The 22,338-nt window shown below is 46.8% G+C and overlaps 1 protein-coding gene and 1 long non-coding RNA gene across 4 annotated transcripts in view; one reads left to right on the forward strand and one right to left on the reverse strand.

Annotated features, from left to right (window-relative positions):
* Positions 1-1,605: 1,605 nt before the first annotated feature.
* Positions 1,606-7,123, reverse strand: LOC129552416 (uncharacterized). Its single transcript, XR_008685235.2, has 6 exons — positions 6,954-7,123; positions 6,276-6,413; positions 5,901-5,926; positions 3,410-3,507; positions 2,783-2,908; positions 1,606-2,377 (listed from the first exon to the last, which is right to left on the reverse strand). It is a non-coding gene; the product is annotated as an uncharacterized LOC129552416 (long non-coding RNA).
* A 7,114-nt stretch (positions 7,124-14,237) lies between these two features.
* Positions 14,238-22,338, forward strand: part of DYRK1A (dual specificity tyrosine phosphorylation regulated kinase 1A) — a 151,209-nt gene continuing 143,108 nt past the window's right edge. Inside the window, exon 1 of one of the 3 annotated variants that reach the window (XM_088835132.1) lies at positions 14,238-14,414. The gene's annotated coding sequence lies outside the window, so the exon portion shown is untranslated. Of the gene's footprint in view, positions 14,415-14,681; positions 15,133-22,338 lie in introns of those variants that run through there. The other 2 variants (XM_088835129.1, XM_055416340.2) reach the window with 2 other exon arrangements.

The following is a 22,338-nucleotide window of genomic DNA, read 5'->3' on the forward strand; positions in this document are numbered from 1 at the left end:
GGGACGACAGAGAATGAGATGGCTGGATGGCATCACTGACTCGATGGACATGAGTTTGAGTGAACTCCGGGAGTTGGTGATGGACAGGGAGGCCTGGTGTGCTGTGATTCATGGGGTTACAAATAGTCGGACACGACTGAGCGCCTGAACTGAACTGAAGTGAACTGAACAAAAAATCACTAGAAAAATAAAGGACTAAAACTGTATGATTAATCTCAATAAATTCAGAAAAGTCACTCAGTGAAATTCAATACCTGTTCACGACAAAAACATTCAGTAAAGTAGGAATAGAAGGAAACTCCCTCCATTTGATAAAGTATCTGAAAAGCCTACAGCTAATACATGAAATTCTGAACTGTGAAATACTGAATGCTTTTCCCTCTAGGAATAGACAAGACGAAAATGTTTGCTATTACTACTTATTTTCAACATTATATTGGAGGTTCAAGAATGTACAGTCATGGGAAAAAAGAAAAGGCACACTGTTTGAAAATTGAAGAAGGAAAAGTATTATTTATGGATAAGATTTTTTTGTACACAAGATTCAAAGGAATTTGCAATCTATTAAAACTAATCAGGGACTTCCCTTGTGGTCCAGTGACTAAGACTTCATTCTCCCAATGCAGGGGGCCAGGGTTTGATCCCTGGTCAGGGAACAAGATCCTATGTGTTGCAACTAAGATGAAAGATCCTACAGGCAGCAACTAAGACCCAACTCAGCCAAATAAATAAAAAATAATAAATATATATTCAGTTCAGTTCAGTCGCTCAGTCGTGTCCGACTCTCCACGACCCCATGAATCACAGCACGCCAGGCCTCCCTGTCCATCACCAACTCCCGGAGTTCACTCAAACTCAGGTTCATCGAGTCGGTGATGCCATCCAGCCATCTCATTCTCTGTCGTCCCCGTCTCCTCCCACCCCCAATCCCTCCCAGCATCAGAGTCTTTTCCAGTGAGTCAACTCGACGCATGAGGTGCCCAAAGTATTGCAGTTTCAGCTTTAGCATCAGTCCTTCCAATGAACACCCAGGATTGATCTCCTTTAGAAATATATATTACAAAGTCTAATCAGTGAGTTAGGCAAAACTCTAGGATTCATGGTCAACATGCAAAAATCAATTCTTCTTGTATATTTGCCACAGATATTGGAAAATGAAATGGTTGAGTTAGAAAATTGCTTTGAGGAACCCTTCCAACATAACTGAGGACATTCACTTGTCCTTTTTCCTTGCTAAAGCCTGTATGGATCCTGGTGTAATTAACAAGAAAGATATTCTAGGAAAAATGTCTGTGTAAATGTAAAGTGATATTGCAGGTAATATTATCATTATAGAATGTTTTAGAGGAGAGGGTGTTACACAGGAAGTACAAGCAAACTTGAACGACGAGCAATGTATGTTATTACCTTCGGGGCATCCTTTACTTAAACCAGATAATTATTCATAGGCTCAGAAACCTCTGGGACAAGAAGCTGTGGCTATAAGCCAAAAGAGAAAAAATTGGATATCTCCTTAATACCCACTTAAGAGAAGTAAAGCAATTAGAGAGTAGATCATTTAAGTAAAGAAAGAGAGGGAAACACTATCAAGTAGGTATGCAGCCATTTATTCAACAGGATGATAGTACAAATCATCACGCAACAAATCCTGTCTCTTGCTCACCCCAAAGTCTCAGGAATTGGCTCACTGAGTTTTCAGCAGTAAACAATTAGAGCAGTGACACAATCTAGGCTTCCCACCTCTGCCCTTCTTCAGTTCAGTTCAGTTCAGTCGCTCAGTCGTGTCTGACTCTTTGTGACCCATGGACTACAGCACACCAGGCCTCCCTGTCCATCACCAACTCCCAGAGTTCACTCAGACTCATGTCCATTGAGTCGGTGATGCCATCCAACCATCTCATCCTCTGTCGCCCCTTCTCCTCCCGCCTTCAACCTTTCCCAGCATCAGGGTCTTTTCAAATGAGTCATTTCTTCACAGCAGGTGGCCCAAGTATTGGAGTTTCAGCTTCAACATCAGTCCTTCCAAGGACTATTCAGGACTGATTTCCTTTAGGATGGACTGTTCGGATCTCCTTGCCCTTCTTACAGATGAGAAAATGGCAGCCTAGAGGGGTTATGAGATTTGCCCCAAGTTGACCCACTTAACTGCAGAGTAGGGAGAAAGGCAGACCACTTGACGCCTCGTCCAGGGCTCTCTCCATCTCTCCTGCCTTCCTTCTGTCAGGTTCTGAGAGAACTTAGAAGTATTTGCAGCAACTTGAAGGAATTAACAGCAGCACAAAAGGTGGCCTCAGATCACCAACAGTCTTGAACTTGGAGGCTCCTGGGTAGGCAAGGAAGGACTTCTCTTCTACCTTCTTAGGTTCGATAGCTGGGTCTGTGAAACAAATTGACAGCACGTAGATTGGACAAAGAAAAAAAAAAGCATAAGAGAAATGCCACCTCCACCATTTTGTATTATCTTAAGTTCGTGAAATGCCAGATATATTAAAGTAGGATGTTGTGTCTGACTTTTCATGACCTTCCATCATATCCAAGACATCATAACATTATATTAGAGTATGTTTTCTGATCACTGGCTCGCCAAAGGGACTGGAATTATTTGCCCTGGAGAGAGAAAAGCAAGTATGATATACTTGTTCACAACTATTAAAGGGTTTTGTTTGTTTGTTTGTCAAACAGGTCTAGACAGTGAGTGGTCAAACATGACTCAGTGGAACAAAAACCAGAGGTCTCAACTCGTCGAACCGGGACTGTCTTCTTCCTTAACGGGCTCTCTTACCTTTCATGGACGTAGTCACCGCTTTCTACACGTTGAGTTATGAGTTACCCGCAGTAACGGTCATTACCAGTGACTGACTCCGCATGTGCTTGAGTGTCTGGTCTGTGTCAGCTGCCCCGATCAGGGCTGGGGATACAAAGGTGAATTCAGATTGAGTTCCAATCCTGCCAGTCTAAGACCGGTGGACCGGTTTACTGAGTGTTCACTTTGTGTGATGCCCCACACACATAATAGTAAAATGAATACATGTGTGCACCTTTTTTGCTCTCAACCTGCCTGCTGTCTGTTTAAGTCACAGTCTCAGCTATCGAACCTAGTAAGGTGGAGGGAAAGACCTTCCTCCCCTCCAGGGAAGCCTCCAGGTTCAAGATGATGGGTAATGGGAGACCACCTTTCGAGCCGGTGGTGTTAATCCTTCAAGTTGCTACAGACACTTTGTTCTCTCTCAGAATCTGATAGAAGGAAGGCAGGAGAGATGGAGAGAGCCCTGGACTAGGTGTCAGGGGGCCTGTCTCTCTCCCCGCTCTGCAGTTAAGTGGGTCAACTTGGCGCAAATCTCATAGCCCCTCTAGGTTGCCTTTTTCTCATCTGGGAGAAGGATGGGGTGGGAGGCATAGATGCACTCACCCTTCCAGTTCTTTACTGCTGAAAACCTCATGAGCCAGTTCCTGAAACTTTGGAGTGAGCAAGAGACAGTATTTGTTGCTGATGATGTTGTCATCGTCCTGTTGAGTAACCAGGTGAACACTGATTTGATGCTGTTTCCCCGCTTCCTTCACTCACATGATCTACTCTAACTGCATCTCCGCTCTGAAGTGGGTATTAAGGAAACGTCCAATTTTTTCTTTCTTGTTCTTGGAGCTGGTATCTATCAGAGACCTGCCCCTCTCCCAACTCGATCAACAGCGTGGACAGAGCTGGAGGTACAGTGAGTGTCTCTTGGAATGTGGATTAGAAATCCGGCCATAGGACACAGGTGAAAGAAATTTTAATGAGAAAGGAGTATATGAGAATAGTCCTCAAGAACTTAGGGAAGAAGGAAACAAATACTTGTTGGATGTCTGCTGCTGCTGCTAAGTCGCTTCAGTTGTGTCCGACTCTGTGCGACCCCATAGATGGCAGCCCACCAGGCTCCTCTGTCCCTGGGATTCTCCAGGCAAGAATACTGGAGTGGGTTGCCATTTCCTTCTCCAATGCATGGGAGTGAAAAGCGAAAGTGAAGTCATTCAGTCGTGCCTGACTCTTAGCGACCCCATGGACTGCAGCCTACCAGGCTCCTCTGTCCAGGATATTTTCCAGGCAAGAGTACTGGAGTGGGTGCCATTGCCTTCTCCGTGGATGTCTGCTAGGCTCCTGGTATTCTGCTCTTCCTGGTACACGCTTATCTTTGAAACGATATGTGGTCAGAAGCCTATTTTATGATATTCCCAAGATTTAGAACCTGGGCCATTAGGTTAAAAACTATAGGGACGTAAGGTCTGTTTTTCTTTCTCCTAATTACCAGTAATTCATTCTAGAAAACTTGAAGAAAAGGCACAAACAAGAGAAACATCACCTACCATTGTTCCACCCTGTGACAAATATTACAAAAATTTATTTTAACATATAAAGTTTTAATTACAAAACTTCAGTTCAGTTCAGTTCAGTCGCTCAGTCGTGTCCGACTCTCCGCGACCCCATGAATCACAGCACGCCAGGCCTCCCTGTCCATCACCAACTCCCGGAGTACACTCAAACTCATGTCCAGAGAGTCGGTGATGCCATCCAGCCATCTCATTCTCCGTCGTCCCCTTCTCCTCCCGCCCCCAACCTTTCCCAGCATCAGAGTCTTTTCCAGTGAGTCAACTCGTCGCATGAGGTGGCCAAAGTATTGCAGTTTCAGCTTTAGCATCAGTCCCTCCAATGAACACCCAGGATTGATCTCCTTTAGAATGGACTGGTTGGATCTCCTTGCAGTATAAGGGACTCTCAAGAGTCTTCTCCAACACCACAGTTCAAAAGCATCGATTCTTCGGCGATCAGCTTTCTTCACAATCCAACTCTCACATCCATACATGACCACGGGAAAAACCATTGCCTTGACTAGACGGACCTTGGTTGGCAAAGTAATGTCTCTGCTTTTTAATATACTATCAAGGTTGGTCATAACTTTCCTTCCAAGGAGCAAGCGTCTTTTCATTTCATGGCTGCAATCAGCATCTGCAGTGATTTTGGAGCCCAAAAAAACAAAGTCTGACACTGTTTCCACTGTTTTTCCATCTATTTCCCATGAAGTGATGGGACCAGATGCCATGATCTTTGTTTTCTGAATGTTGAGCTTCAAGCCAACCTTTTCACTCTCCTCTTTCACTTTCATCAAGAGGCCTTTGAGTTCCTCTTCACTTTCTGCCATAAGGGTGGTGTCATCTGCATATCTGAGGTTATTGATATTTCTCCGAGCAATCTTGATTCCAGCTTGTGCTTCTTCCAGCCCAGCGTTCCTCATGATGTACTCTGCATATAAGTTAAATCATACTAAATCTACTGCTTTACCTATTTTTATTATGTGTTCTATTTTGACATGATTTGTCATGTTTTTTAGTTGAGCCTCCACTGCTGGATATTTAGGTTGTTTCCAACATTTCAACTTACAGATGACCTTGAGGGGAGTTACTCAAAGGGTGGTGGGTTGACCAGGGCAAGTGTTGAAAGAAAAGGAGACATTTAGCCTGAGAAAGACTAGATTCAGGTGGGAAAATCACAGCTTTCCTCCACTATTTGAAGGTTGGTATTTTGAGGAAACTTGGTCTGTGTAGTCCCAAACGGTACAATTTAGAAAGAGTGGGTGGACAGGGTGGGGCAATGAATTCATGGTGTGTACAGTTCAGGGAAGGTGAGGGCAGGAGGAGAAGGTACGACAGAGGATGAGGTGGTTGGATGGCATCACTGACTCAATGGACATGAGTTTGAGCAAGTTCTGGGAGATGGTGAAGGACAGGGAAGCCTGGCGTGCTGCCTTGATGTAGTCCATGGAGTTGCAAAGAGTCGGACACAACTGAGCGACTGAACAACAACGTTTCAGGAGGTAGTATGCTTCCAGCTCATAAACACGCTTTAACAGAGACTAAAAATCACTTACGTTTACAGCAGGAGGACCTGAGAGATCTGAAAACACAGAAGTAATTTATTATTTTTTGAAAGGGACATCTTTGAAAAAGCTTCAAAAACTAACATTTGCAGGAAAATCTCTTCTTACTTATTATTATTTATATCAGGGCCAATATTTATATAATGATTTATAGTTCACAAATTATTAGAGAGAATCCCCCCTTTAAAATGAGAGAACAGGGAATTTCCTGGTGGCCCAGTTAGGTTAGGATTCTGGGCTGCCACTGCAGGGGGCACAAGCTCTATCCCTGATCGGGGAACTAAGATCCCACAGGCACGGTGTGGCCAAGATAAATAAACGGAAAGAACAAGTTCAGAGAGGTTAGGTAAACCGCCCAGGTCCTACCTCTGGGAGGCAGTGGAAACGGCCCCGTGCACTGTCTCTGCAGCCACTCGCCTTCCCTGTTGCCATTGTTTCTGTATTAAGGTCACCAGTCCCTTCTTGAAAATCCAGGCTCACGGACTTGGCCTGTGCCGTGCTTCGCTGCAAGAAAATGAAAATGTCCCCAGTGACTAATGTGAACAGAATGTCCCTGCGCAGCTAACAGGGAAGGTGTCCTGGGCTTCCTCTCGACTCCACGGCAGCGACTTCATGATCGGGGTGATGCGCAGGTGAGGGCGGCTCTCACATCCTAGGATTCTATGATGTATCCGGGGCCTTCTGCTAGGGACAGGCCCCCATCCCTGGCGGTCAGAATGAATGTACCTGCCAAGTTAGCCCTCTGTCTCATATACACCTGCGACCCTGTCAACTCAGACCTCTGGAACTCTGGCCTTGACACCTCCACTCTACTTGCTTAGCTGGAAAGCACATGGTCCAGGAATTTACTCCTGGGTCTAGTGCTCACCATGAATCCTCTTAAGCCTCTTGGGCTGGGCGACCTGGAACCAAATGTCGGTTCCCTTTTGGCTCCAGGAGAGGCTCAGCCGCATCTTCTGGGGAGCAAACTCCCCGTTGCACTCCCAGGGGCCCTGCCCACCTGGTCTTTCTCACAAAGCGAGTCAGAAGTCCCTTGATACAGACCCACTTTTCTGAACATCCTCCTTCAGGGCTCGGGGAGCCCCTTCACCGCTGGGTTTCTGACTCTCCTGCTCAGACCCCCTCCCAGTCTGTAGGAAGCCTGCATCCACCATCCACTGTGGGAGGGACAGGAAGGCCGGAAGCAGATGGCCACCAGCCCAGAGTGAAGTGGATTCCTCCTGCCTTTAACCATTTCCTGGTTCCAGCTGCTTGCCTGTCTGAACCAGCTCTTGCTGTTTCGCAATTCCATGGTGACACCATTCTTACAAAAGCATTGACTTGGCTCCCAGTATAAGCTCAGCACTGGGGGGTAAAGAAAAAAAAAAGACAAGTGAGCTAGGTCTCTGCCCTTAAAGGACTTCCTTTCCTTTGGCGGATGGAAAAGGAAACCTACAAGGAAAGTGCAAGAAGAGCAATGCTTTGATGTCAGGAGGAGACCTTCCGGGGGGAGAACGGTGTTCTGGGGGCCTCTCTTGGGGAAGCTTCTGCCAAGGAGGCCTGAGGGATCAGCTCAGGAAAGGACTGGGTGACAGACTGAGGGTTAGGAATGTTATCCCCAAAGCAGTGAGAGTCCTTTAGGCTTTTGACAGTCATAGGAACCTGAACTTGACAAACAGTCCTCTACAGGCCTGAGAAAGAGGGTGACGGAGGAACAAGCCCAGAAGCTGGGAAGGGCTTTTAGTCTTTATTTCATGCTTTTCTGTTCTGTTTGAATTTTCAAATCATATGCTTGAAATGTTTTTATTTACTTAAAAAGTTTTTCTTTATTTGGCTGTGCTGGGTCTTAGTTGTGGCATGCCAGATCTTCCATCTTTGTTGCAGCACATGGATCTTTTAGCTGCGGCGTGCAGGGTTAAGTTCCCTGACCAGGAATCGAACCTGGGCCCCCTGTATTGGGAGTGTGGAGTCTTAGTGACTGGACCAGCAGGGAAGTCTCCTGGATTGTTTTTATATTTAAAATTAACTGTCATTATAATGGGATTAGTGGCTCCTTCTGTCTTATTCTTTACACACTTTGTGTTATAGATTTAAAAAGGAAACATAATAGATTTTGCTTTTAAAATTCTGAAAGTGCTTTCAGATGCGGGAAAGGACAGGCATGTTTGTTGCCCGTCATGAATATTTTCAGTGCTTGACCATGCCCTTAAGCTGCTAACAGCACAAGCAGGTAGAAGGCTATTATCTTTGCATTTGGAATATAGAAGCTAAAAATTTTGTCTGATGAACATGCCCTAATTTATAGTTTCTCATACTGGAGATACTTGGGGTGAGCTATGGACTGTGTAGGAACACTGGTCGGAGAAACATTGATAAAATAAAACTAGCTCCATGGTAATCACTAACATTACTGTATCTCTTCAGTGGAATTTTCTTCTTCCAACATTGCCGACTGCAACAATCTTTCCCCTGGCACTAGAGAAAATCTATCAATTTTAAGACCAGAAGAGACCATTTCCCTCTTCTATACAAATCATTAGACAGTTTCCCCTAAAGTTTTATGATTGCCAAAAACCCTCATATAGGGTGGAGGAAAATAGGAAGAAAATTTCAGAAGACAATCATTCATTTAAAATACAAAATAGGGACTTTCCTGGTGGTCCAGTGGTTAAGACTTCGCCTTCCAAAGCAGGGCATGCATATTCAATCCCTGATTGGGAGCTAAGACCTCAAAAAATCTTTAAATAAAATAAAAATACAAAACAGTATTTACAAAAAAAACCCAAAATAGTATTTATGATACGCCAGATCTAGTACTAGTAATACAAAGATGAAAATATAGGATCCTTGTCCTAAAAGCACTTATAGTTTAGAAACAGACATGCAAATGCAATATGATAAAGTAATATCACTGCTACCTACACAAAAAGGATGTTTTGTATTCAACTGAAGCAAACAGAAAAATAGCAGTAAGTGGACATACAAAAAAAAGACTGTAGGAATATTAAAGGGTGTTCACCACATATTAATACCTACATTAAAATACCAACAAAATAGCCAAAATCCCCGAAAACTGTTGAACTAATGAACCACTGAAGTAAAAGACCTTTGTAGATTTCCAAACCTCTTACCTAATTTTTAATTCCATGTACTTAATTGTCTTTCACAGTTTCATTAGGGCAATTTTCCTCAACCTGTTAATTTTGAGGAAGGTATTATATATATACTTATGTGTGTGTGTATATTTATATGCATATATTGGATTGAGAGTCAGTCCCTTGTCTTGCAAAGAGATCAAACCAGTCAATCCTAAAAGAAATCACCCCTGAATATTAACTGGAAGGACTAATGCTGAAGCTCCGATACTTTGGCCACATGATACAAAAAGACTCGTTGGAAAAGACTTTGATCCTGGGAAAGATTGAAGGCAAAAGGAGAAGGGGACGGCAGAGAATGAGATGGTTAGACAGCATCACTGACTCAATGGACGTGAATTTAAGCAAACTGCAGGAGATAGTGGAGGACAGAGGAGCCTGGTGTGCTATAGTCCACGGGGTTACAGAGTCAGGCATAATTTAGGGACCGAACAACAACAAACAACATACACACGTGTATTTCTTTTCAAATTTTGCCAAAATGTAGCGAAATACTGTTTCAAGATATCCTCAAACAGTGCAAATATCCAGTTTAATCCACAATTTCACATTTAACCTTTATCTTGATGTCACAGGAAATGAAAATGTTCATGATAATCCGTGAAATAACATTGGCAAACCTCCTTTTTTAAAAACAAAACAAACATTATTTACTTGGTTGCTTTGGGTCTTAGTTGCACTATGTAGGCTTAGTTGTCCTGAGACACGTGGATCTTAGTTCCCCGACCAGGGTTTGAACCTGCATCCCCTGCATTGCATGGTGCTCTTAACCACTGGACTACTGGGGAAGTCCCTGGTAAAGGTTCTTACAAATGTCTGAAGGAATATTGGATGTCTTCCTGTTTAGAAACGGCAACACTGGAACCACACCTGGGATAAAATAACCTTGTAGGCAGCTTTATGGTGCTAGGAGAATGGCAGCAGAGTACTTGGTCCAGGGGTTAAGAGAAGGCAGGGATGCTGAGAGCAGAGGGGTGGAGCGCAGGGGAGAGGTCTGGGCTGGATCCACTTGAAAGATGGCCACAGACAAACTGACTCGGGTGATGGAAGTCTGGTGCTGATCATATACTAGCTTGAAGTGAAGTGAAGTGAAAGTTGCTCAGTGGTGTGTGACTTTCTTCGACCCCATGGACAGTAGTCCATGGAATTCTCCAGGCCAGAATACTGGAGTGGGTAGCCCTTCCCTTCTCCAGGGGATCTTCCAAACCCAGGGATTGAACCCAGGTCTCCCAAATGGCAGGTGGATTCTTTACCAGCTGAGCCACTGGGGAATCCTTGATTACTTCTGCAAAAACCCAATCTCCAAATAACCCTGGATCATTTTGGCGTGCTGCAAAGTAACATAGGCTTTGCAGTTACACATGAGTTTTATTTAAAAAAAAATATTTATTTTTAAAATATTTGGCTGCTCCAAGTCTTAGCTGATGTGTGCAGAATCTTTTTATTATATATATTATTTATTTTATTTTTCATGTCCTCGTTCTTCACTGCTTTATGAGAACTTTCTCCAGTTGCAGCCAGCGGGGGCTACTCTTCCTTGCGGTGCAGGGCGTCTTCTTGCAGTGGCTTCTCCTGCTGCAGAGCACAGGCTCTAGAGTGTATGGGCTTCAGTAGTTCAGTGTGTGGGCTCCCAAGTTCTAGAGCACTGGTTCAGCAGTTGTGGTGCTCGGGCTTTAGCTCCTCCACAGCGTGTGGGAGCTTCCTGGATCAGGGGTCAAACCCCTGTCCTCTGCATTGGCAGGTGGATTCTTATTCAGTTACCACCAGGGAAGTCCTACACATGAGTTTAAATCTTGACTTTACCTCTTACTGGTGGTGTGACCTTGGGCAAGTTACTGAATTATTCAGCACTTGTTTTCTCATGGGTATAACAGGGATGTCACATTACTGAGGTTTGTTGTTGTTCAGTCACTAAGTCGTGTCCAACTTTTTGAGACCCCATGGGCTGCAGCACGCCAGGCTCACCCGTCCTTCACCATCTCCCAGAATGTGCTCAAACTCATGTCCAATGAGTCAGTGACGCCATCCAACCATCTCATCCTCTGTCACCGCCTTCTCCTCCTGCCTTCAACCTTTTCCAGCATCAGGGTCTTTTCCAATGAGTCTGCTCCTCAAATCAGGCGGCCAAAGTATTGGAGCTTCAGCTTCAACATCAGGTCTTCCAATGAATATTCAGGGTTGATTTCCTTTAGGATGGACTGGTTTGATCTTCTTGCAGTCCAAGGTACTCCCTAGAATGTGCTGGTTATGTGCAGGCTGTTACTATCTGTGATTTAAGAGTCTTTACCTTTAGAAGTTAACTTCTATGGCTACATAGATTTGTAATATATCTGGCAGTGGACTTGATGGGAAGATTCTCAGATGAGAGCAAGGATTTAATCACCGAACCTGGTCAAGACTAAACTGGCGTCTGTACCCGAGTCCTTCCTGCCTACATGTGTTCACTTGTTTGGGATCAACATAATTAACAGGTTGCTTTTAGGTGAAGCCCATATAAAAGCATTTTACAGCATTCCAACCTGGACATGACAGTTTATTGATTCGTGTTGTGTAACGCGGTCACACTGGGAGGAAGAGGGAGTGGGATGGGGGACAGAGAGGGTGCAGCCTTCTAGGTACTAAGACCAGCAATGCCTTCTATCACTGCAGGACTGTAAACTCAAAACCCTGCCTCACCCTGATAATCTTCCAGGTGGACTTGACTAAAGCCAAGGGCAGTCTTCTTGAGACATTGTCATATACTTTTCAGGTTATCTAGAAGATTAATTAGGCAAGTTTCCTTCATTACCAGCAATAAAAAAATTGATTCCAATTTAATGCTGAAGGTTGCAAATACGTAAGTGCTCTGATAGAAGTAAAACTGTGGTGAACCCGTGGGGGTAGGGAGCGGGGCGAAGAGAAGCAGTAGACGGGGATTTGGTTGCATGGTGGAAACGGAAGCTTGGGCAGAATGATGGTAGCTATCTCTCACCCCCAATAGGGACACTCTTGGCCACCTGATTTGAAACAATCAAGTTGAATGTGAACTTTAATTACGTTAGCAGGTCAATTTTTGAAAAAGTCAGCGCTTCAAAAGAACTTTTGACAGTCATAACTTTTGATATCACGAGAATCAGTCTGAAGTAACCTATTTGCCTACTTTTCGTCTAATTTAGTCTTGGATTATGCTAACTTGAATGGGAGCCTTAGTATATTAGGGTTCAAATAACTGCAGGCGGAGAAGGCAATGGCACCCCAGTCCAGTAATCTTGCCTGGAAAATCCCATGGATGGAGGAGCCTGGTAGGCTGCAGTCCATGGGGTCGCGAAGAGTCAGAGACGACCGAGAGACTTCACTTTCACTTTTCACTTTCACGCATTGGAGAAGGAAAAGGCAACCCACTCCAGTGTTCTTGCCCGGAGAATCCCAGGGACGGGGGAGCCTGGTGGGCTGCCGTCTATGGGCTCGCACAGAGTTGGACACGACTGAAGTGACTTAGCAGTAGCAGTAATAACTGCAGGAGAGTAATATTTGTGAAAAAAAAAACTTGTGTCTTTCCTCCAGTCACAGAGGATAGAGACTAATATTTATTACAGAGCTGGTCTTTTCTCACCCCGTCCCGTTTGTACTAAAAGTATATTTTTTTTTAAATTGGTAGTATAGTTGATTTACAATGCTTAGTTCCAGTGGCACAGCAAGGCAAATCAGTTACAGATAAACACATATCCACTCTTCTTATAAGAATCTTTCCCCATATTGGCCACGGGGCTGTTTCTCTTTACACCTAGGATTCTGTTTGCCACCGTACTTGTGAACAGGAAAAGAAAAAAAAATGGACATGAACACTATCATCGAAGATGGCACAATCCAGCTTAGAAATAAATTGTTGGACTTGCAGTAAAATACTATGTACATTATCATTTTTTAGCACAATATCAAGTGTCACTTTACTAGCATTGGTACAAAATACGTTTTTTAGCCAGTGACTGTCTACTAATTACAAAGTAGCCAGCACAGCATGGCTACTAGTATACCTAGGTTTTAAAGTCTAGGGGCGCGGGCGGGGGGTCTGTGCACGCCTCACAATATTTAGCCAGGCGGAAAGGACAGACAGAATGAAGAGAAACAAAGGCCAGAATATTAATACAAAATTGTGGACGAATTGAGAATCTGGAAACTGAGCTGTTGCGTGCAAGAGATGAGGGAGCTGAACGAGGATACAGTGATCGCTTTGAGCAGATTAATTTTCGGGGCATTCCGATGGGGAAGGAAGGCTGCGCCCCGAAAGGGATGGGGGGTGGGGGGAGTTGAAATCCGTGGGAAAGCCTGGAGTGCTTATGATGGCTCCGTCCGTCATTTCTGAACGCCGGCGCCAGCCGCTGCAAAGATCGAGCGCCAGGGTTTAAGCGAGGCGTCGGCCGCAGGGGCATCCCGGAACCGGGGCGAAGCGTCCGGAATTCCTGAGATGTCTGAAGCGCGGAGGCGGCCTCTTCCCCACCCCCCGCCGCCGCCGCCGCAGCCTCCGTGGGCATCTTTTCCCGCGAGGGGGGCACGCGAGCCCGTCCCAGCGCAGCCTGAGCCCGCAGGCGGGCGCGGCCGGCGGCGCGCTCCCCGGGGATGCAGGTGAGCAGCCCCGGCCCCGGGAACGCGGGGGGCGCGGGGCGCCCCGGGTCCTCCCCGCCCCTCCCCCACCCGGGCGCGGGCGGGGCTGCGCGCGCGACGCGGAAGCGCCGGGCTCCGCGGGCGGCGGCGGCGCGCAGGCCGGGGACGCGCGCGCGCTCCCGGGACCGCAGTCGGCGCGGCGCGCGCGGGGCGGGGCGCGGCTGGGCGGCCCGGGGAGCGGCGGGCGCTCGGGCACAGGCCGCGCCGCCGCCTCGGCCCCCGCCCGCCCGTCCTGCCTTCCTCTTCCCCTTTCCTCCCCTCAGCCCGGCCGTCTCCCCCCCGCCCCCCTCCCGCGAGCGAATCACGCGCCCTCCTCTGACACTCGTAGCGAGCTCCGAATTTATCCTTCACGTGACCTGAGGGGGTTGGGTGGTTGGTCGGTCGGGGACTGAGGCGGGGGCTGGGGGGAACGGAGGGAAAAGGAGGGAAACGGAATCTGCCGTTGCCCGAGCAACAGGTCCCGCCCTCCGGCTTGGGGCCGGGGGTGGCGGGAGGAGGACGTCAGCACGTCAGCCGCGGGTGGGGGGGGTTTGCGTTTTGATTGACAGTTGCTATAGCGACCGGGTCGGTCCGTCGCCATTTTGTTGGTTGGGTTTTTTTTTAAACCCTTTCGCTTCCCGCCCGAATAATAATAAAAAGCCCCATTGGAGTGAGGCGGGGGTGGCGGCGGCGAGAGCGGCAGGGGGATCCGGGGAGACTGCTGCCGTCGCTGCTGCTGATCGCGGCCCAGGTCGGGCTCAGGAGAGCGGACACCCCGAGCGGGGGGTGCGGGCGCCGCCGCCGCCGCTTGTGCTGCTGTTCCTGCTGCTGCTGTTGGTGCCGCTGCCGCCGCCGCCGCCGCCGGCGAGCGGGCGGGACCGGTGTGAGTGTGAGAGAGAGTGTGTGTGTGTGAGGGAGCGTGTGCGAGGGTGCGTGCGCGCGTGTGTGTGAGAGTGAGTGTGTATCCGTCTGTCCGCGCGGGGACTCGGGGGCGGGCGGTTCGGGCTCTCCTCGCTGAGCCGCCGCCGCCGCCGCTCGGGCCCCGGCGCTCCTCGCTGCGCAGCTTTGGAGCGCGCGCCATTTTGTGAGATTTACAAAATCCTCCTCGGGGAAGAAGCCGCCGCCGCCCTCCGCGCCGCGCCGGGCCGGGCCGCGCGGCCCCCGCCGCGCCGCGGGGCTCGGGGTCCGGGGACTGCGGTATTCGCCGGGGAGGGGGCTGCCGCCTCCCCGGCCTCCACACGCACCCCCGCCGCAGCGGGCGCCGCGCGGACCCGCCAGCCGGGCGGCGAGACCTGCGGAGGCTGCGGCTCGGAGGCCGCGGAGCCGGGCGCGCCGGGGGCGGAGAGCGGCGGCCGGGGCGGCGCTGGCGGCGGAGGCCGCGGCGGGGGCGCAGCGGCGGCGGCGGCGGCGGGAAGCCGGCGGCAGAGACTCACCGGAGGGAACGGCGCGAGCGCCCCGCCATCGTCCCGGTGAGTGTCCGGCCGCGGCCGCGCCCGGCGCCCGGCGGCCCGGCTTCCCCGCTGCGGCCTGCAGCCGGGGCCCGCGCCGAGGCCGGCCGGGCGGAGGGAGGGCCCTGCCATTTTAGGAGGAGGCGCCGCGGCCCGAGGCCGGCCTGCCGGCCGCCCGCCCGGGGTCGGGGCGGGGGGAAAGGGAGGGCGGGCGGCCGGCAGGCCCGGGTCCCGGAGGAGAGGCGGGCGCGAGCGGAGGGGAAGTTGCGGAGGGCCGGGGGGCGCCGGGGCCGCGGCCTCCCGGGAGCCGGGGCCTGGGGGCCGGGAGCAAGCGCCAGACCTTTCGCCTGGTCGCCCGAGCGCAGGGGAGGAGGGTGTCTTCCTCCTCCTCCGCCTCCTCTTCCTCCTCATCCTCTTCCCCCAGCTCCTCCCTCGTCCCTCCTCTCAGTCCCCACCAGTGTGGGAACCGCGACCGCGGCCCTCCGCAAGGACAATGCCACGGCTTACAGGGGAGACGGCTGTTCCCGGCCGCCGGGCGCGGCGCCGGGGAGCCGGGTGCCCCCCGCGAGGCCCTGCGGGCTGCGTGCTCGCGGAGCCCGGGCCCTCGGCCTGCTCGGAAGTTGTGCGCGTGAGAGCCCGGCCGCTCGACGGCGGAGGGCTGATGACCCGCGCAGCACAGCCCTCGGAGGGTGCCGGGGGGCCGCGTATGCGTAAATTAGTAATCGGGACCTGGGTGTAAGCAGCAAAACTCGCCGGAGCCTTATTCATAGGCTTAGATCCGCCGGGGCTGGCTGAAGAAGCTTCACGCTGGGCGGAAAGGCCTCCCCCCGCCCCCCTTCCCCGGCCCGAAATAGTTAAAAATGGGGCAGAATTAATGAGTGATTCCGACGACTTTGGCTGAGTCTGTCGTCCAAAACCTTTGGATGATATGAATCTTGGTAACTAGGTGCAGTACTTGAGCGCCAGCGCCATTTGTTTCTTGAATTCGGCCCAGGTTGTCAGGATATACACCGTTTATAACATTGTTTTCGATCCCGAGTTAAAAGATTAGGACGGTGTATTAATAACTCTTTTATCCTCCAGGTAGAAACTGTTACCCATTTCACAGAGGAGGAAACTGAGCGGTGACTCATCCAAGGTCATACAGCTGGGACTCCTGAAGCCCGGAGTCTGTAGCCAGCCGGGGCTCTTAATCACTAGCTTATAACTCGGTATTAGAAGTACTGGCAAATTTTGGAGCTGTTTGGTTGTAATGACTCAGGGCTGTATCCACGTATAGTGTTGGCGTGGAATTAACTTTTGTGGTTTGCAGAAGCGGAAAGAAGAGAATGAAGCGAGGCCCTCTTAATGAAACTAATTTGTCAGCTCCCCCCATCCCCCGCCCCACTCTGAAGAAAACTGTGTAGACAATTATTGAATGGAAAAAATTTAAAAGTATTCTGTTCTGCGTTTGGTTCCTCACACTTAATTTTGATTATAGTCATCACTTAAGTATTGATGAGTCATAAAGTTTTGTGCAAAGTTATTTTTGGTTATTTTTTATCTTTGGATACTTAGATTTTCCCTGGGAGTCCTTACACTTATACGAAGTATTTAAGAGTGGATATACGTAATACTTTGATCTGGGGGGGGCATTTGAATAATTTAGTGGCGTTACCTTTAGCTTTGTAAATTTTCTGTATCTTGACTAGTTACTTTAAGGATAATTTTTTTTCTGATATAAATATGAGACTAGAACTAAAATTTCACGTGGTAAGATTTTAAACTGAAGAAGATAGTTTCAAGGAAACAGCAGTTATGAAAAAAGTTTACTCAAGTTGTATTAAGATTTTTTAATAGATGTAGGACTTACACTTAAAGTACCCCACTGGTTTTGGAGGATTTGCTTTGGAGTAGCAGTAGTGTTTATGGTGGCTGTCCAAATTCATTTAGACTTCAAACCTTGCCAAAAAGTTAAGGAGTTCTGTCGGTGTCTACACCAAATTGTAAAACTGAATACAGAAACTTCCTAAGAGGCATAAGCTCAGAAATTAAGTCTCCTAGGAAGAAGGATCTCCTCTCTTCCTGTAAAGTGAAGGTTTTCCTTTGAAATCTAAAAAAGATTAAGGCTTTGCGTAGAATTGGGTGAAGTGGATGGTCGTTATCGGTAGGGGTGGGAGATGGACTGTGAAATCTAGTGAGATGGTTTTGTTTAGAATATGGAATTTAGGTTTAGGATCTTAAATTTCATTTAAAGATGTTTTGGTGGGACTTACTGGAAATGTAATACACATACATAATAACTGTGTCCTGGGGATTCAGACATTTAGTCCAGACTTTTAAGGTCACTAACATTCAAAATAAATGAAAATATTCCATTGTAATGCAGTGTCTTGTTTGGGAATGTAGATTAAAAAAAAGCAAACAACCTTGGGTTAGGATTTTTTCCCCCACTTAGAATATTGTCTGATGTCTGCCCCTAAGTTTTATTTATGGGAAGTTTTTGTGTTTATGACTTAGAGATGTGGGAGTGGGAAGTGGTAAGTGCAGCAACTGGTATTTAAAGAATTTATATAGGTTTTTATAGCCCCACGATTATCTGTGAAAGGAAAATTGAAGATAACTTGTTATAATGCATGATTAGTGTGACCTTTGGCATACATTTTGTTTATATAAAGAAAGGAGATGCTAGTGTATATGGAATCTTGGGTACTACTTGAAAACAAAAACAAGTGAAAGAAATAGCTTAGAGGTTTGGGATGCTCAGGGATGTTTTCCCATGTGTGTTTATGGTTGGCAGCTATCCAGTCATGGGGAGAAAATTTGAATAGAAATAACTTTATTATGAGTGAGAAGAGAATTGCCTTATGCATGCTGTTAAAAATTAGCTAAATAGAAGAGGGGACTTCATTTGTGACTTTCTTCTTTGTCACAAGGTGTGTGTCAAATTTTCTTTGCTTTAGCATTTGCTTTCTCTTGTTTCAAAGAACTTTCACATTTCCTACACCCACACCCCCACACCCAAAGTTTCTCTTTTCATTGCCTGAGAAAAAGCTTTAAACATGTGAACTCAACAGAACCCCCAAACTTCCAGAGTCTTTATGAAGATATTGACTCTTTCTTCTCTCCCCAAAATTCTACTAGTCTTAGAATTTTGTTGTATTCCTATCAGTAATTTAAACTGTGAGCTAAGAATAACTAGTTCCTGTGTTTTGGTGGTTTTACCTCCAGATTCTTGGGTGTGTTTTCTATTTAGAAGTAAAGATTCTTCTTGAAACTTGAAGCATGGGCCCCTGAGCCTTGACACTAACGAACTAACAGTGCCTGAAGTGAATCGTGTGGCTCTGTTGTTTCTGTGTGAGCACCGTACAGACATACAGACACACAGCGGGCATGCTTTTTAAAAGACCTCTTACTATATATTCTTTTGGCCACTGGGCAATGTTTTGAAGGTTAGAGAAATTATGGTAATTCATAACCCAAAGCTGGCACAGTTTTGGATTAAAATTTTGGGGAGGGGAGGTTATAATTTGTGTTTCATTACTTGGGGAAAATCACCAAATTAAATTACCTAAAATTTCTCCCCAGTTGCCCCTAAATAAATAAATCATTCAAAATCTTGCCTTATATCAGTGTTATAATGTAAAGCTAGAGCTGTAAAGTTTTCTGTTGGTTATGTGAAAGTGAAATTTGACTTCACATGACTAAAGTAATTAAGGTTCTTATTAGGTAATTACAGACAAGTCTCATCTCCTAACCTAGTGGCTGCTGGTCTTCGTTTCATTTTTTGGTATATGAAAACAAAATGATTTGGAAATACAGCACTGTATAAATCAGCCAAACATTTGAACTAAGTTATGCTTTTGCTTTGGAAACCTTCTTCCAGAGTTGCATAGTGAGATAGAATTCCTCATTGGAGATAATTTATAGTACATTGAACATCTGAAATAATGTGGTTGCTTGTAGGCATGCGTTTTGCTGATATAGAACCATTTAGGCTTCTTAGCAATTGATTCTTCTCCCAGAGCTATGCACCCTGTCTTCTCGAAGGTGACTTTTAAAAGTTTGTAATACTGTGAAAGTTTTGCTTGTTTTAATTATTTATTGTTTGATGGACATGTGCCCATATCTGATATGTGATGCATAATAGTTTAAAATGTATCTATACTCGAGTTATTTTTCATTTTATTGCCCCATAGTTTAATTGCTTGTTTAAGTTGCTTTTGCGGAGAGGCGCTTAGTGGACTGGTTTAACATGGAATGAAATTGGTTTTAGCATCAATTCTATTTTAAATAACATCCCTGTTCATTAAATAGTTCTCTTTGTTTCTCTATATAAAATTTTTACTGACAAGAGTTGATTTTTTGTTTTGTTTTCTGGATGTTTGTGGTTAAGGTTGGCATTTTAGCACATGCATTTGGGTGAGTGAAATGAGTGAAGTCACTCAGTCGTGTCAGACTCTTTGCGACCCCATAGACTGTAGCCTACTAGGCTCCTCTGTCCATGAGATTTTCCAGGCAATAGTACTGGAGTGGATTGCCGTTTCCTTCTCCAGGGGATCTTCCCAACCCAGGGCTCGAACCCGGGTCTTCCGCATTGTAGGCAGATGCTTGACCGTCTGAGCCAAACATGAGATCTTCAAATCTGCTTAATTCAGAGGTCGAGATAGCGGCTGAGGAAGCATGGAAACGGGAGAGCGTGTAGGCCTGTGAGGCGGTACCAGGCGGAGCGCCAGAGTCAGGCAGGTCAGGAGTCTGAACCAGCCCCGCCCCTCACGGGCACTGTGGACTTAAGGCACAGTGGTCTTGCTTAGTATCAGTTTCTTCATCTGTAAGATGAGTTGGTGATGCTTACCATGGGGTGCTTGTGAAGACTGAGATAACAGACACATTTCTTAACTGTCTTCTCCCTCCTTTCCTCTTCACTGATACCCGTCCTCACGGTCTCAACATAAATGCTACTTCTTTCCCCAAACTCGGTTCTAAGTAAGGTTCCTTGGCCATGTGTTCTTACCAATGGCTTTTTTTTGACAGCCCTTACTAAAAGTAACCATACAGTTATTCATAGGTACGCATATGTACGGGCTTCCATGGTAGCTCAGTTGGTAAAGAATCTGCCTGCAATGCAGGAGACCCGGGTTCAATCCCTGGGTTGGGAAGATCCCCTGGAGGAGGGCATGGCAACCCACTCCAGTATTCTTGCCTGGAGAATTCCATGGACAGAGGAGCCTGGGGAGCTACAGTCCATGGGGTCGCAAAGAGGCGGACACGACTGAGCAACGTGCATATGTACATGTGTGCTTTTACTGCCTGTCCCTCCCTCTTCCGTTAAACTGTAAGGCCCACCTGGACAGGAGTAGCCCGTGGCTCCAGTGTCTGTAGCGCCAGTGCGGGGCACCCAGCAAGAGTAGGTGAACGGACAGGCACACAGAAGCCTGAGCACCGCTCCTTGCTGTGTGGTCTCGGGCAGAGTAGCTCCTGTATGCCGACCGGGCTTGAGGCCTAGCTGCCCTGCCCAGGATCTGGAAAATGTGAAATGAGGTACTCTTAATGAGATGCTTTGCGAAAGTGTAAAATGCCATATAAATGTAAGTTGGTACAGTAGCAATAATTTCAGTAGTGAGGTTACCCAAGAATTTATAATTAGAGTTTCAACTTTACTGAGTTGGTAAGTAGCTATTATGTAATATTTATTAGTAACTTAAGCTTTCTGTCTGCATTAGTTAGAACACAAGATTGGGCCCATGTTCTGACTGCAGTGGCTTTCTCATGTAAGTCATCTGAGGCTGATGTGGCAGCTCCAAGACACAGGGGACCTCGGTTTCGTCTGTCCTGTTGCTTCCTGTGCGTAACGGGGCCCCGTGGCCCCCGCAGTTCAAGACCACTTGCTCCCACATTTTCGGTCCAGGAACAGGATGGGGCGAGAACAACCCTTCTTTAAAGACGAACCTGGAAATTGCACACGTGACTTGTTCACACCTGTTGGTCGGAACTTCGTCAGGTGGCCCCGTGTAGCTGCAAAGGAGGCTGGGATATGTGGTCATCAGTAGGGTGGCTGATTGTCTGCCTGAAAATCTGTTTTTACTGATGAATGGGAGAATGGGGGATTATGAATCATTGCCTCATCACTCTTTCAGATGTTTTGGAAGAAATTTAACAGAGATGAACTTTGGAAAGACAACTTATTGCACTAATTAATGTTTATATTCCATATTTGCTCATTAATCATTTGAACTATGGTGTGTAAATTGAATAGACTATCAGTACTTAGTATATGCAGTATATACATATGTAGTCAGATTAGAGTTAACGTAACTAAACTTATAATAGTGGAGGAATTTGGAGTCTAATAGCACATTATTTTATTGGAGGTATTTTCTGATAGAAACATTCTCGATTGCTGTAACTATTACATGTAAACAGTATTTGAAGTCTAAGCTTTTGGATTTAGTTTTAGCAGTCTCATGGACCATTTTGTGTGTATTTGTGTACATAACCTCAGCAAGCAATACTAGGAGAGTGTGATTCATTATTTCAAGATCTTGTCAGGTTTTCAATAAGTGTTTGGATCACTGAAGTTGTAACGATCATAGCAGTGATATTTAAACATTTACTATCCAGTGTCTTGCTCTTTTTTTTCTTGGGTGACAGAAGAGGAAGGTCTAGGATTCCTTTGAACTAGCCTATAATTAGGTCAAGTAGAGACCTGAGGAACTAATGAGCCTCAGATAGTTTTCAGGAGAACTTGTCAGAGTTGTGGGACTCCCAGCTCGAGACTCGTCTTTCTGAAGGTTTGGGTGATATGCTGGAATCCACTGTCTTAATTGGGACTGCAAGTATCCCTGATGCAGTAGAAACATTTTGAGAAACACTGACATAGTTCATTTCGCATCTTCAAGGAGGAAATGGATGCAAAGAAATGAAATGACTAACCAATGCCTTGGAGTAAGCCGGTCTGGGGTGGGGGCTAGTGCATGTTTTCCTGACTCTTGGGTCTTTGTTCTTTCCCCAGAAGAGAGGAAGGAGAAGAGTACAACTGCATTTTTTATTTTATAGGAAGATCTGTCATTCAAATATGTTGCTATTTATGTGTGAGCTCATTGCTATTGAATGGTTGGCTCACTTCACTGTCTCCTGAGCCTCTTAGAAAAATACTGTAAGTTGGTCCAATAAATATTTAAAGGTGGAAAGTTGAGGTTTTAAGTCAGGTATCATTAGTGTTGGTGCTGTGGTGGGTAGAGAGGTTTG

Source organism: Moschus berezovskii, chromosome 1 (assembly GCF_049115385.1).
Source record: "Moschus berezovskii isolate FMDL1 chromosome 1, NW_MosBer_1.0, whole genome shotgun sequence".
Lineage (NCBI taxonomy): Eukaryota > Metazoa > Chordata > Mammalia > Artiodactyla > Moschidae > Moschus > Moschus berezovskii.